We start from the raw sequence: 13,119 nt of genomic DNA on the forward strand, positions 1-13,119 counted from the left end.
CATAAATCTCAATGACTCAATCCCTTCTAATTGTGAGAGTCTGCAAACGAACATTATTTCACCGAACAAGCTACTGCTCTCGATGCCTTAGAATAAGACTAATAATAAGAATAAGACAATGGAAAGAAATCACTGTACCATAGCTATGCGTTAAAAATAAAGCAACTTCATGATTTAATGTGTATTTTACCTCAAAATATAACGAAATCGTAAGTATTTTCAACTTTTTTTTTGTTTCTTCCCCATAAACCTCATATTCAATGTAATCTATTACGGCATATTTTTTTCTGTTTACCGATCCACATATACCTCATCTACAATTCCACCCTGTTATGTGTCACGCTGATATTCATCAATTATTTTCAGTTAGACAGTTGAACTTTCTGCCAGATGCTAATTTTTTTTACGGTTATGAGTACATATAACAAACGACCCTTTTCAGGGCTACTATTTGGAGTTTCAAAAGAGTTAAAATAACAGATTTCTGAACAATGAAAAGAATTACATTAAAAAAAAAAACAACTGCTCTGAACAATAACAGTCATCAAACTTCCGTCCGTGCCCCTAGGCTCAGACCCTTCTGTGATATCCGGGATTCGCACTATTCAAAAACACCTTTGTTCTCTGTCCTGTATACCAAGCAACTGGCTTTATTTATTCTCTCCCTTAGACTCGCTTTCTTACACACACATATACTCTCATCTAGGGATGCCACATCCTCCCTTTTTCGAAGTTGAAAACAATATATAAACTATTCCAAAAACTAATTATGTTCATCACACTGGTTGAGATAACGTTGCGGGCGCTTCGATGGCCTGACATTGCGTCTCTTCGCAATCGGTTCCGAGTCTTCCGAATTTCCTTCTACGGGTTGTGTAGGCTCCATGCTTTGGACATCCAATGGTAGCTGCGGCGATGTAGTTGGTTCATCATCCAGGGTCAGCGATACTTCCTCATACAAATGATCTTCCTCGTAAGCATCGTTTTTTTCAATATATTTTTTTAAACTCTTGACGTTCCGTTCATATATTTTGTTATTCGTCAAGTCCATAACCGTTGCTCTCCCAGCTCCTGTCATCTTCACCACTTTATGAAAAGCATTTTTATATACCGTGTCAGCTTTATACCGCTTCTGTTGCATAACCAACACCGTATCCCCCGCTTTAATGTCGGTATTCTTAGCTCTACGCCTAACATCCTCTCTGGTATTACGCACAAATTTGGCGGTCTTATCACGATCACGTAACTCTTCGTCCAGGATCTGCATCGAGTCAACCTTCATGTTCGGTAACAAACTCCTAACAGCTCGTCCAAACATCAGCTCAGCTGGCGGTATTTTCGTAACGTGATGTGGCCATGAATTATATGCTGCCACATAATCAGCCAGGGCGTCCTTCCAGCTTTGTTTGCCTAACCTTGCTATAGCAGAAATTTTATTGATTCCTTGCATGCTACGTTCGACGAGGCCATTTTCGGTCGGATTAAGAGGCGTACTATGTATTAGCTTGATGCCCCAGGTGTCTCTCAACCAAGTTTGAAGATCTGTGCTATTGAATGGAGGCCCATTGTCAGCCTTGAGTGTTTTAGGTACATAGTACGTATTGAAAATTCTTCGAAGGGTCTTTTTCACCGCCTCAGTATCCGTCTTTTCCATTGGAATTGCAACCAGAAATCTAGAGTAATTGTCGGTGAGTACCAATGCTTTCCAATTGAAAACGTCGGACGATGAAGAAAAATCCATGGAAACATAATCCCACGGGTTGTTAGGAAGCTCCGTCATGGTGATTGGAAGAGGATCACTGTTTGCGGTGACTAACTGGCATTCTGGACAACTTTTTACAAAATCCTCTACTTCCCGATCCATATTAGGCCACCATAAACCTTGCCGTAAAATGTTCTTCATTGTAGACATACCTGGATGACTGCGATGAGCTAGACTCAATGCTCGTTTACGTAATGTCGATGGAAGCACCAATTTTTCTTGTTTCATCAAAGTCCAGTCTTGAACGTATATATCCCGTTGGAACGCCTGAAACTTTGTAATTTGTAACGGCCATTGTTCTGTTTTGTCAAGCCATTGGATGACCAATTGTAAATCATTATCCTTCAGTTGTTCTTCTTTGACCTGTTCAGTAGTTAACGCTAGCAACTGTTCACTAATACTGTTTATGTTAGCTTCAACCCAACACAGCTCATGCGGCTCCTTTTCCAAACCAAACTGGAGATCATTCCGCTTACCACCGATCCTGGAAGCTGCATCTGCAATATTATCCTTGCCTGCCACATGTTCGAAGTCGTAATGGAAATGTTCCATTCTCAAAAACCAACCTTCCGCCCGCGACATTATACGTTTTCCGATATCCTTGCGCTGTTTGCTCTTAAGCATGAACATCAGTGCTTCGCTATCCGAACGTAGTATGAATTTCCTCCCCAGCAGGTAGTACGCAAAACGTTCCATGGCCCACACAATGGCCAATGCCTCGCGATGTAAGTGTGGATATCTGCTTTCCACCACAGTTAAGCTCTTAGACACACATGCAATAACACGATGTTCTCTGTTACTAACGTTCTCTTGTGTCAAAACAGCCCCCAATCCCCAAGGAGAGGCATCGGTATAGAGAATCGTTTTATCGCTTTCCTTAAAATATCCTCTTTTAATCAAGTCTTTCTCAGCTGCACTTTTCAGATCTTCGAAAGCTATCTGTTGTTCGTCCGTCCATTTGAATTTGGAATTACAGGAAAGCAAATCTCGCAATGGTTTCGTTTTATGGGAAAAGTTCTTCATAAACGGGCTTATGAAAGTAACCATGCCTAAAAAACTGCGTACTGCATCCTTGGGTTTTTGGAAAAGCATGATATCGGAAATTTTCTTCTGTGTTGGTAGTATGCCGTTACCGTCCAATGTAAATCCAAGAAAATCAACCCTACTTTGATTATAAGTTGATTTACTTTCATTAATTGTCAACTTACTGCTTTCAATAATCCTTTTCACGTCTCTCACATAAACGTTTAACTCTTCCAACGTCCGACCGTATACGAGAATATCATCAAGATATACAACAATATTTTTGCAGTTGACAAAAATCCTTTCCATCGCACGTTGGAATATCTCTGGAGCACTTGAAAGCCCAAAAGGTAATCTCTTGAAACGCATCAAACCGTTTGCAGTCATAAAAGTAGTCAAATGACGAAACTCTTCGTGCAATTCTACATGAAATAAAGCTCTCCTCCATTATGGGGAATATCTGTCCATATCTTCTCTAGTGAAGGCATAGGGTAGGGTTCTCTTATAATTGCCTTGTTGACTTCACGATAGTCTACAACGATCCTGAAATCTTTCGGACCTTTTGGAACTAGAACCATTGGTGACACAAATGTGATTTTATAATTTTCCATGTCAGCTCTCTCAATAATACCGTTTTCCTCCATAATAGCAAGTCTTTCATTTATTGCACTTTCGAACGCTTTAGGAACATTGTATCGAATTATTTGTTTCGGTGGTTCAACCTAATTTTAACAGCGTCTAGCGGGAGTTTTGGAAATTCCTGCATCGATTTCAAATTGCTGCAACCGAAAGACCGACTATGTGGCTCTCTAGCAATGTCCGCACAATTCACATATTCGTTTCGCCCCTTCTCATGGCCTATCCGAATCAAATTCAGTTGGAACGATGTCTGAAAACCAAGTAGCGATAATTCGGTACCATTTACCACGAAAAATCTCGCCAACTGCCTGGGTTGTTGACTATCCTTGACCCCCAGATATGCTTTGAACGAGCATACCACATCTAACGGGCGCTGACTAGCATAACCTTTCAAAACTTCCTCGGGATGCATTACTAAATCATGAATGACCGTGTGACACTTCTTTTTGATCATATTCCACCCATGATTCGTGATCGTATTAACAGAAGCACCAGAATCTACTAGGAATTGGAAATTCTCAGATTCAATCACGCAATTCACAAGTCGTGGATCACCTCTGCTGTCATGATATGTTGGGCTACCGGTAATCAACTAAAATGAAATAAAACAGTAAAACTAGAAAATGGTATTATGAAATTTATTTGTCTGAAATTTTAATATTTTCTCCCATTTCTGATCAAACTACAAATCAATTACACTCGTGTCTACCTGATTTATCTTCCCTGCTTCTCGTTTCATTTCATCGTAGCCATATGATCTGCCATGATTTGAAGTTCCCGGTTTCTTATTTGATGAACGACAGAATTCAGCGAAATGTCCGACTTTATCGCAAGCGTAACATCTCGCCAGGAATGCTTTACACTGCTTCGGTCTATGTACACGGCCACACCTAGCGCAGTTTGAATTTCCGATATTCCGTTCCCCCTTTCTTCCGTTCCAGCTCTGGGTATACCTTGCTCCAGTATTGTCCGGCCTACGGCGGTATGGCTCGTCACGATTTCTCTTGAACACTTTTCCCATCGGATAAACGGCGTTAACAACTCTCGATGCATCCTGTTGTGAATCATCCTCATGTTTCCACTTCACGATTCTCAATAAACTAATTTCCTTTTTTTTTTTTTTCAAAATAGTCTCGTCACAACCAGCAAAATGTCCGATATGTACCGTACGATAGAGAAAAACAAAACGCTATTCTGCACACGCTCTCGAAATAATACCTACAGACTACATGACTACCCACATTCCGTTTTGCCTGCCAAGATCGGGTCGATGAAATGTCAACAATCGACCTCAAATGCTGCCACCTTGCAATCGAGTTATCGACCTTTCATATGCATTCATCGAACAACTAGACGCCACTTTTTCGCCAACATGTGCAAAGCGTCGACCTGCTTGCAGCGCTGCTTCCAGCACTGCTTGCTGCATGTTTGTATTGGTTTGTTATTGAAAATGAAAAGGAAATACATTGATCGATTTTAATCATTTTATTGAAAAATAATAATAAAGATCCATGTATAATAAAAATAAGGTATATAATGGAATCGGTGCATCCGGGTTGTCTGGATTGACGATTCAAATCCGACTGAGTACATTGATGAATACCTCCTTGCCCTTGATGACACAGATATGTGGCTGAGGAGGATTCTTCAATGTGCGTGAAGCACGAGATCTCCGATGGGGAAAATTGCTCGAAATACTATCGATGGCCAGGTCCTGCTGCTGTTGCTGTTCCCCGGAATAGCACCCTGGACTTAAAGTATACTGCTGCGGGAAAGCTGATGCTGTTGGCTGGTGTGACAGAAGTGGAAATAAGCAATGTGGTGATGAGGGAAATCATCTTTCTCATTCGCCGATTGATTGAGTCGGATGTATTCATAGCTGAAACAAAATAAAATGATTAGTACGTGAAAAGCAGAAATGAATTCCCTACTCACCAGTTGTATGATCCGGATAAAAATGCGAACATTAAAATATCATGCGATTACGTTCGCTAACCTCGCCTATTTTCATTCTACTATACTACGGAATCAGTGCATTCGGGTTCCTCCGGGGTGGTAATTCAGCTGAGCAAGTTGATAAATATCTCCTTGTCGTTGAGTTTTCGTATCTGAAGAGGATTTTTGAATGTGCGCGAAGCACGGAACCTCTAATGGGGAAAGTTCTTCGCGATACCATACCATGGTCAAATTCTGCTGTTGCTGCTGTTGATGCTGTCCCCCGGCATTGCCAACAGGGGTTGGAGGTTACTGCTGCAGGAAAACGGATGTTGTTGGCTGCTGTGATAGAAGTGGAAATCCGCACTGTGGTGATGGGAGAAATCATCTTTCTCACTTACCGATTGATGGAAGCAAACGAGTCGAATGTATTCATAGCTGATAAGACAAGATAAAATAATCAATAATTAAAAAGCCGAAATATATTTCATACTCACCAGTTGTATGATCCATTTGTTTTTGTTTGAGATGACAGTTTAGCGGAGTGGAAAAAAGAACCACCAGTGATGACATTTGGTTTGTTTAATTATTCAGTATTTTCGACTAACGAACTATCCGCGTTGACGATATTGGGGAATAGGCATGACAGTATGGATTTGCAGAAGGAATGAATACAATTTTAAAATGAAAATTATGAATGAACATGATTTTTCCTTAATCAAATTAGTACTCTATGTAAGTGAAAATCATCATTGCCTGCAAGTGGTGAAAAAACGTCATAAAAAAATATGTTTTGAGATAATTTTATATTATAATGACAAATTTTTGAGAATATCTGAACGTCTATAGAAAATAATTCAAATTAGGGTTACGTACTTTAAGTAGAAAAAATTATGCCAAGAAAAAAATTTCATACAAATTTTAGCAAATATAAACTGATTCGGGCCGACTAATATGATAGAGAATAGTTTGCCTCATACAAACTAATGCCGTATCCAGATGTCGATACCTAATCGTCGTCATCGTGAATAGGTAACAGCGTTACGGTCGTTGTTAGGTCGATGTTTTTTTCGTCGATTGGATTGTGGGTATGCTAATACAATCAGTTTCATTTACTCAGAGTCACTACCGATAGTCTAGTGTTGGTGTCATCATGACCAACTGAATTCAGAAAAAAAACACATACTCTGCATGCCTAGAGTCATATACGTAAATAAATCAAGTTCATTACTGTGTCTGTGTGCGTGTTTCCGAAACAAGGTATCTCGAATATAGCGATTCAATATGCAGTGCTGCCATTTTTCTTCCTTGTTATTCATTTTCAAACATTTGCTATAACGTTTTGTTACGTTCATTATTTTTTCTATTTTCTCTCTTTTTTTTTTTTTTTTTTTTTTTTTTTGCATTGCATTCTGGCCATGAACTGCACTCGGCCCAGTGATATTTACACAGGTTGGTCATGGGCCTTACCCGACTCAACTATTCAAATATGTGCGCATACCACACCCATTAAATTTCAAGATGTATCCTGACCATGAGCTTTACTCGGTTCAGGGAATAATTTTATGCTGGTCATGGGCTAAACCCGACTCAACTATTTTTTTTTTTTTTTTGCACAAACATTCTGGCCATGAGCTTAACTCGGCGCTGTGATACTTACACATGTTGGTCATGGGCCTCACCCGACTCAACTATTTACATGTGTGTGCATACCACACCAATTACATTAAATTTTAATATGTATCCTGACCATGAGCTTTACTCGGTTCAGGAAATATTAATATGTTGGTCATGGGCTAGACCCGACTCAACAGCCAAATAGTTTTGATATTTGATATCTTACCATATATGCTTGGTAATGAGCTGAAACTCTACTCAAACATTTTATGACACAAATCTATTTTCTTCAGAAAAAAAATCACTGCAGTTTAAAAAAAAATAATCTACAACATTACTGGCAACCTTACCTGTATGTAACCAATTTTATCGCGATTTATCCGCCATTCGCTGCTATAGCCAGAAGAGCTTTTCGAACCAAACATTTTTCTTTCAGATTCCTAATCTACTCTTGATATTTTCATAAATTGACGGTTCAACTATTATGGCAGGATCGCCAATGTGATATCCGGGATTCGCACTATTCAAAAACACCTTTGTTCTCTGTCCTGTATACCAAGCAACTGGCTTTATTTATTCTCTCCCTTAGACTCGCTTTCTTACACACACACATACTCTCATCTAGGGATGCCACACCTTCTACTTTTTTTTGTTTACTATTAGTATTGAATATTGTTTACTTGTTTAGTTATTGATGATTGCTGATACAGGTGCAGCACTGTAATGATAATTAGAGGTTTTCCTTAAAAACAAGATATGAACATCATTAATAAAGCGGTAATGTGACAAGTCACTCGTTGGCTTTTGAAGCTTGTTCGTTCGTATTTAAAATGAAAAAAATTATGAAACACACTATTATAGGACTATAAATAAAAAGCTAGAAAGAATCCTTCGTATGAAACTGAAAAACCAGGAAGTGGGTTATATCTATGGTATAACCGCAAGGGTGACGTAGGACTATCGGCCCACCAGTGGTTAATGCTAACTCGATAACCATCTGTTAATAGCACTTGATTGAAACATACAGTGTCACAGTGTTACATGGATAGAAAACATTCAAATAAACTCTTTCACATGAATGTATTTTTAAATTCCTAGAGGAACTGGCAGATTATTTTCCGGATCTTTCTCGATGCTGAACGGCATCCAAACGGAAAGAATTCCGTTCGTGTATGTATGTGTGCAGAGGCTGCTTCGAGATCTTCCCGGGGAACCGTTTGTGGCATCACTCTCCTCCTGATGGATTCCCTTCTGGCCTAAGGTGCACAAACAGGCTCTTGGTGACACTGTTCATCCGCGCTTTCATGATAAATGAAGAGCTTCACCACAACAGCGACAACATGCTCCAATCGCTGTTCAATTATAACTGAGTGGGTTTACGAGCGGCACTCGCTTATATACCGATTGGTGATTTCAATAGCCTGTTTTGAAAGCAATTTTAAGGCTATTGAAACAAGTTTTTGGATCAGAAAGTAACAAGTATAGAACGCGTAGACATTTTATCTTTCGAATGAAGTGTTTATCATACCATTTCGTTCAGTTGTTTAGGAGCTATTAACGCTCAAAATCTCGGTCTCGGGCGTAACGCTTTCGTTTTCGAAACTTTGATTTTACACCTCGGTATAGAAATGAAAGACGTAGTCCTACGTCAAAACTATATCCCTATAATTTCTATAAATAAAACCTAATAAAAATAAAACGACAGATTAAAAAAAAGCTGTTAAAGAGTTAAAAAGACGGCACACACACACAGACGGTCATACACATCACGAATTGATGTTTATATACAGCACAAACAACATTACACGACACATAAAAAAGACGGGTGGGTAATGTCGGGGACATAACCGGAGTGACGTAGGACTATACAAAGGGAACAGCTTTTGTTAAATATATATTTTAAATATATTGTTTTATTTTCTTCTCCTACGTGAATACCTACCTATCTACCTGAAAAATGGATTAGTTTACTGTTTACTCTTTATGAACATGTTGATGGTTCTGAAAAGAACCTTTGGTGTTGTGTTTTTGTTATCACTCGATATCCCCATCTTGTTCCGGTAAACCTTCCTGTTTAGCTATTGCGTTTGCCACTCGCCACAGCTTTCACAGTTGGGAAATTTCTTCCCATCCAGCTTGTGACATGTTGTTCAGTAAATTACATTTAATGCGACGTGCCGGAGAAACATTTTGCCACTCACTGAAACTAATTGTTGCCTTGATGAGCGCCGAACCGAAGCTGCTCTGTTCTTGATGCGGGGTTTCTGATTGTCGTGAGCAGCTTTGCAAGCCAACTCGAGCACTCCGACGGCCGAAACTCTATAATCGCTGTTTGGTATACTGGTGCTCCGGCACCAATCCGTTCGGCCTAGTTACCCTTGCGGAGCAATCAGTGAATGCGACCAACAGGGAACTGGAGACCTGCACGGTTCGAGTGAGACTTTGCCTTTCCCTTTACTTGTCCTCCTTTGTTATATGCACGATGCCGATGCCGTACAACCACACGGGTTTACGGTTTGAAAGAAAGTACTCTAGCGGTACACACTCACAGGATAGAGACAAATCTGCAGACTCAGCCAGAGGGGCGAGTCCAACGAGACGAACGAATGAGCGTTAAAAGGGAGCAAAAAAATACATTCATTACGATTTGTTCGCTCGTTGGATTCACATGCAGGCTAAAAAGGGTCCTTTTCAGGATCACAAAATTATCTTCAATCTGAAGAGTTTATTGTTTTGTTATCACTCGATATCCCCATCTTGTTCGGCTAAACCTTTCTGTTTAGCGATTGCATTTGCCACTCGCCACAGCTTTCACAGTTGGAAAATTTCTTCCCATCCAGCTTGTGACATATTTTACAGTAAATTACATTCAATGGCACGTCGCATTACCACCACTCAGTATCGGATTGGAGGTAATTTTAACCTGTAATTGAACATTTGTGATGACAGTGGTACAGTGTCGACTTTCAATGTGGGGTCATAATTTGGACCCCGAACTCTATGTTTACAAAAATGTCCAACTTAATATGTCGCATTACAGGTCCGTCCAATTAGCTAAATGTCGAGATAAGTGTAAATTACTGTACTTTCAATTTAGAAGCAATTTAAGAATTAGTGAAAATCAATAAGCTCAGAACAACTGCCAAATTCACATACTCATCAGATCCTGGCAAACGAATTATGAAAAAATCAATTTGTGTTTTATTATTATTTTGGATATTATTTTAGAAAGCATTGAACTGTATTTCGTAAACTCTTTTTTGAAAGGTTTAATGGCCCTGATAAGCGCCGTGTTTTATGGAATGGTACCAATTTAGAAAACTTAGTATTCGTGGTTTTGAAAAAAACCATTTCGAACGCCCTCGATGCCGCCTTGTTCTGGATTTGCCACCAAAGCAGTTTGTATAAAGAACAAACTTTTTTCTTCTGCTACCTGATGCCGTTTTGCGATTGCGTTTGCCACTCGCCACTCGCTGCAACTACCTGTTGTTGTCTTGATGTGTTCTGTTCTGAATGCGGGTTTTCTTATCGTCGCGAGCAGCTTTACCAGCCAACTCGATCACTTCGGCGGCCGAAACTATATAACGCCGGCTAGGTGGACTGGTGCACTGGTACTAACGCGCTCGGACTAGCTATCCTTGCGGGGAACTTCAGATCAACACGGTTCGAGCGGGATTTTGCCTTTCCCTTCACTTTTCCTCCTTTACCATGTCCAGACATGGCTGCTTGGGTTGGTTTGTTGATGTGTTGTGATGCGAACTGATGTGGTGTACGGTTTGAATGAGAATGATCGTTACGGAAGGAAGGAAGGAAGGTCTTGTATTATAGAGACTTTAAACTTTTGCAGTTCATTCGTCTCTAGCCTTGAGAAAGGCCCTTTGAAAACTCTACTCTACTTTAATCCAGCGCTACCACCTCCGCCCTCTTGCCTTGAGAAAGGCACTCGATCCCTCGCCGTCCAGCCCGTCCAGCAACGATGTTGTCCAGTCGGTGTCCACACAAAGAATGATCGTTACGGCAGCGGAGCGGGGATTTTTAAGCTGACTGGCTGGCTCGAGAATTACGCATGTGTGAGACTGCGACCAATGTTTTGTTCATTCTTTTCTTTTTCCTTTCCAATCGCGCTTCATTCTATTTCGCTGCTTCTCTGGTTGCCCGTTTTGGTCGGTACGATTTGAGGAGCACAAAATGGACCAATCAAAAATGGGCACATAGTGCATTTTGACAATGCTTGATATTTCACAATTATTCAATTATTCATCTCAAGAAAAATGAAATGTTATTCGTTATGATAGATGCGTAGATATATTTCCTATCAATTGATGCAAAAACCTTTGCGATCTATTGAGAAATGCTCGAGTTATAAGCGTTCCAAATCTTGCATTTTTTCCTACTTGTTAAGTGCCTAGATTTCCATTTCACCCCCTATATCTTCCGGTTAGACGTACTCCTACGTCAAAAGTCACTGCAGTTGGTGCTGAAGGCGATGAAACCCAACTTGGATTTGGTGGATCGTGAGAGTTCCGATGGGACCGAGTCGGGACTTGTCTGACCCACGCGATAGAGAATAGACGTGTCCTCAACTACAAACGAAGACTAAATTGTGGAATTGGAATCCCTTAACTAAATGTCTTCTTAAAGAAGGAAGTCACCTCCGTCCAAATTAGGCGAACCAGCGAATGGTAGCGGTCGTACAGTGATCCAGAACCCGATACGCAGAGGAACGAGAGGACAACGCGGCGACGTCCAGAATCCCCACCGGAAGCCGAGTCAACGCAGGAACGAGGGAAAACCACCGGCGAGACCTGACACGACACAATAAACACCTGTGAATGGCTGGAAAACCGGGTTTTAAATTAGGGCAGGAAGTGTATTAAATAAAGACCGTTTCGTTAGGAATCTCAATAACGTGGAGCTTTCCTTTTTCCGAAAAATCTAGTTTTGCTGTAATTGAGCCGACCCTGGAAGGGGAGAAGAAGGAGTACATGCGGGCAGCTTGGCGTGGTAAGCCCCTTGTTACAACGGATGTCATTAGTAAAATAACCGCCATTGCAATTCACGTTGTGTCGTTCATTTACTTTACGCGATAATGACTGCATAGATTTATACAAATTACATTTTAGCGGTAACTAGAAGCATGCACACAAGTACAGGGTGCGGCAGCATAACTTCCTTTTTTCAAAACTCAATAAAAACTATTCTATGCATCGGAAAATATTTATTTATTTTTTATAATGTAGGTACATGTTTAAAGTTTTTATTTACATTGTTTTGAAGATCAAATCTGTTAGGTGACGTCCTCCATTCTCCATACATTGCGTAAATCGATTTCTGGCGTTTGTCATGACTCTTGTTAGCATAGCAGGTGTTATGTTGGCAATTTCTTCTTGGATGTTGGTCTTCAAATCTTGTAGGGTTCTTGGACGGTTCACATAAACACGGGATTTCAAAAAACCCCATAGAAAAAGAATCACAAGGGGACAGATCGGGACAGCGTGCCGGCCATTCCAAATCGCTTCTAATTGAGATAAGGCGCTCTGGAAAGTGTTCCCTCAAAACAGGCATCGATGCTCTTGAAGTGTGTGCTGTTGCACCGTTTTGTTGGAACCAAGTGTCCCCCAAATCCAATTTTTTTCGCCGTGGGAAAAAAAAACTTGTAGCATGTTTACATACCGGTCCGAATTCACTGTCACTGTAACCTCATTTTCCTCAAAAAACCAGGGACCAATAATTCCAGCTGAGGAAATTGCACACCACACTGTGACTTTGGGTGAATGCAAAGGCTTTTGATGCAATTCTTGAGGGTTGGTGTCAGCCCAGTAGCGCATGTTTTGTTTGCTAACCGACCCGCACAAATGAAAATGGGCTTCATCGCAATAACCGAACATCCGCTTGAAAAAGTAAACCTCAACGGCAAAGGCACGCTCCTCACTATTCCAACGCATGATGGCGACTGAACTGTGTCGAGACAAAACTTTACAGTATACTCTCTTGAACGAGACCACTAGCGCTCCGCTATGACATCAATTAGCTGGCGACGAGCTGGACTCGTCATTTCCGTTCAAGGTGTTAATGTCAACAAACAGTAACTATAGTCCGGACATTTGAAGACATATCGTTGAATAAATGTAACAACAATTGAA

General features: G+C 40.5%; 1 long non-coding RNA gene across 2 annotated transcripts in view; it reads right to left on the minus strand.

Annotated features, from left to right (window-relative positions):
• Window positions 1-4,937: 4,937 nt before the first annotated feature.
• The window catches only part of LOC129777322 (uncharacterized), a 294,287-nt gene continuing 286,105 nt past the window's right edge, over window positions 4,938-13,119 (minus strand). The window contains exons 1-3 of one of the 2 annotated variants that reach the window (XR_008743226.1): window positions 5,857-5,969; window positions 5,360-5,797; window positions 4,938-5,303 (exon numbers count right to left, since the gene is read on the minus strand). This is a non-coding gene — a long non-coding RNA (uncharacterized LOC129777322). Of the gene's footprint in view, window positions 5,304-5,359; window positions 5,798-5,856; window positions 5,970-13,119 lie in introns of those variants that run through there. The other variant, XR_008743227.1, reaches the window with a different exon arrangement.

This window comes from Toxorhynchites rutilus, chromosome 1, assembly GCF_029784135.1.
Source record: "Toxorhynchites rutilus septentrionalis strain SRP chromosome 1, ASM2978413v1, whole genome shotgun sequence".
Classification (NCBI taxonomy): Eukaryota; Metazoa; Arthropoda; class Insecta; order Diptera; family Culicidae; genus Toxorhynchites; species Toxorhynchites rutilus.